The following is a 3,646-nucleotide window of genomic DNA, read 5'->3' on the forward strand; positions in this document are numbered from 1 at the left end:
TTTAAAATTTAGAAATTATGATAGGGATTTAAGTTAATGATTGAAAAATGTCACTCCTTTTTTTCTTTAAGAAATGAGAGAATTATTCTATTATCATATTCACAAGATAGCCCAAAATAGGCTTTTGATTAGGATTGCAATTAAGCAAATGACTGAAGACATCTGAAATTTATATTCTTTCGCTAATTAATTAATTCTTTCAATCATTATTCAGCAACCGCATTGTACCAAGTGCTGTGCAACAATTGCTGCATTAATTATTACAAAAGAAAATTTGAAATACATTTATAAACAAACCAGAATCAAAGGTAGAGTTAGGTAGTTTGGCCTCCAGTGCATATGGGATTAGACCTTATGTCATTCTTTATTATTTCCACAAAAATAACAATGTAGATTAGCATCACTCCAGCTTAATTTTATTTAAGCAAAAAGGAGAAAAAGTTCAGTTTGTAGTTGGATAGTCTTTATTCCTCTGTTTTGTAGCTATATAATTTCCTCTTTCCTCCCCCACCCCCTCACTTTGCTATCTTTGGGTGGGTGCCTAACTTGGAGTTTATTTCCATTTTTAAAATTCTATATTGTACCTATAAGGATAAAGATACATATTAAATAAAATTACATTAAAGATTAACTTTACGTTGTTGCTTTAGAGATTTGGAATTTAATTTTTTTAACAGAATTAGAATTTAATTGATTAAGGGAAGCAGGAGAGGCTATTTGGCCCATATGCCATATGCTAATCTATACATCCAGAAAAACATACCCATCTAAGTTAACAAGAAAGAGAGCCTGACAGTGAGTGGGATAGTTTTAAGAATGAGTCCCATTGAGGTCAGAAAGGCACACATCAGCCAGGGTCAGCCTGCTAGCTCTCAGCAGCTCTTCTGTGTGTCTCCTGTCATGTTATCAACTCTTCTACTTACCCTATCTTTTAGGCTTCACTCAGTGCAGAATCTAAGTCTATAATTGCACAATTTGAATGAGAAACAAACAAGTCCTAAGCAAGTCCTTATTTGTGCAATTTAGGAAGAGCATCTCTGGGTGATTCCAAGCGCAACATTGGCCAAAGGAGCCAGTCTCCATTTTCACTTTATGTCGATCGTTTTTTGCTTGTGTAAAAATTTTGATTTCCACATTTACATGTAGAAAGTAATAGAATTTTACTTGACCTGACATGTTAAGAATTTCTGTAAACTAACATTGGGGTTTTCTGTAAATATCAACTGTTACCTGTGGAAATGGAATACTCTTAACTCTCACACAATGTAGTTAATTCATGGGCCTTTTACAAGACTATAATGCTGGAGACTCCTCATAGCAAAAAGCGATTTCTTCATTGAGAATCAAGAAAAACGTTCATGACCCCAGAACAACACTTCCTTTTTAATGAGAGAATATTTCTCCTTTGACTATAACTTTAATTAAACTCTATTAACTTTAATTTAACTTAAGCTATTTAAATAGTTCAAATGCTATTAAACTCAAAGAACATATTTTTAAAAAGGTATTTAGTTCCTGGGCATTTTTCCTTAATCTCACACAGCCTTAATTACTATCCACTTATTGTTAAGTATATCATAAAATAAAATATAATGTATAAATTGGATTAATCTCCATAAAAGCAAACTTGAGGGAGAGCCATAAACTAATAAAAATCAGAGGTACAATAAAAAGACAAAGCACATAAAACATCTTCAAACACTTGGACCTCCATGGATGCTGAACAGATTTTATTGCATTCCTCTATTATTTCCCTAGAAATGAGAACAGACTTTTCATGTATGGTACATTATAATGTAATATTCTTATTCTATTATCTGATTTTTTCTTCTTTTTATCCAGCCCTATTTTAATGTCTTTTTCCCAAAGTAGAGCTTCTCTGACTCTACAATAATTTTCAGAAGTTTGCCAAGTTATATATTTTCCTTTCATAATTACTTGAATAATTACAATATCCTGGCACATATTATTAACCAGAGAAACAGGGTTATTGAACATTTGCAATTATACAATTTTTTAAATCCATAGGAAATTAAGAAAATTCTTTTCATCAAGCAGAGTATTGCTTGAATTCTATTTTCAATAACACTGCTGATTAAATCACTAAATAAAAATTTTCATTGTCATAGAAGCTATGAATGTTAATTCAGAATATAGAATCTTTGATTCTTGGATTGAAATCAATTTTGGATGTCTTCAAGTTCAATTTTTCTATGGCTTCACTAACAGATGTTTTATTAAACCTTTTCTAATTTGCAGTACACACTTGTTAATGAGACATTGCTTAAATACCTCCAGGGATATAATGTTTACCATCAGAGAAAGCCTCCTGTTCTAACGCTGAGCAGTACTAATGATTAGCAGATAACTCTTGAGCACCTGATATGTGCAAGGCGTTCTTCTAGATGTGATGTAGAATATAAATTTAAATCAGAGTTTACTTTCATACATAAAGTGCTGACATTCAAGTAGAAGGTATCAGAAGTCTACACTGAAAGTTGGCATGATTGGACCATAATATATACACTGTTCACTTGCCAGTTTAGATTTTATATGCTCTGACCTCCACTAAACAGTTGAGGCAATTGCTTACTCATTAGGGCAGGGATGATTCCATGCCATACATCATAGCCTTTACTTTCGACTTTATCTCTCCTACGTCCCCCAATCTGCATCTCTAAAGGAGATAATGTGTATAATCAGTTGCCCAGCAACTTTTAATTGACAGCATATTTGCATAGGTGTCTGGGAATTTGATTTAGCACTTCTCAGAGGCTCTTGTGCCTGACTGCACTTTCAGTTCCTTGTCTCACAATATATGGGCAAACAGTCTCCACCTACCTGTTCAATATAAGATTCCAGAACATTCTGGCACAGGTGCCAGTCCAGCCTCAGTGCTCCAGCCCTGCTGGAGCCAGCAAAGCCAAGTACCTATTTCATGGAGAATAGTCAGTCATAAACATTGTGGGAAAGTGAATGAAAGTTCTCTTCTGAGAGGGTCCATTTTACTATTGGAAATCGCTTCCGGTAAAGGCAAGAACGACCAATCTTTTCAAATATGAAGATCACTTTTAACATCCAAATGCGAATGTCCAGTCATCTGTTAGCAGTTATACTGTTGGTCTCTCTTGATAAACTAACAATCACAATAACATTAAGTTAAACATATTGAAATACTATCGTGTTATTTTCTATTTTATTGATTCTAATCTTTTTTAAAAACAGTGGCACTTATGCTAGTGAGACATATTATTCATTCCAACTGTTAGCAGTGCTTGTTGTTAGTAGATTTATTTAACCCTGGTAATAATTCCATGTGCTCCTCGGGATATGTATTTCATAGGATTTGAACCAGATGATGATAAAAATATAATATGGACACATACTATGCAAACTGATTATACACATCACCTTCTTTGGTCCTCAAAACCACTCTGTGGGCTTTGCACTGTCACACTCTATTTTATGGATGAGGAAACAGGCTTAAAGGGAATGAACAACTGCCCTGGTCATAGAGTTATAGGTGACAAAGCTGGGGTTTGGCTCTAGGCTGGTCTGTCTTAAGGGTCCCTACTCTGTAACGATGCAATGGCATTGCTCCAGCACCAGGAAGGTGGTTGCAAATAAAGGTAAGAAAGTCTGAGGT

This window comes from Aotus nancymaae, unplaced genomic scaffold, assembly GCF_030222135.1.
Source record: "Aotus nancymaae isolate 86718 unplaced genomic scaffold, 86718_ANA_hifiasm-v0.15.2.pri h1tg000016l, whole genome shotgun sequence".
In the NCBI taxonomy this organism is placed as follows: Eukaryota; Metazoa; Chordata; class Mammalia; order Primates; family Aotidae; genus Aotus; species Aotus nancymaae.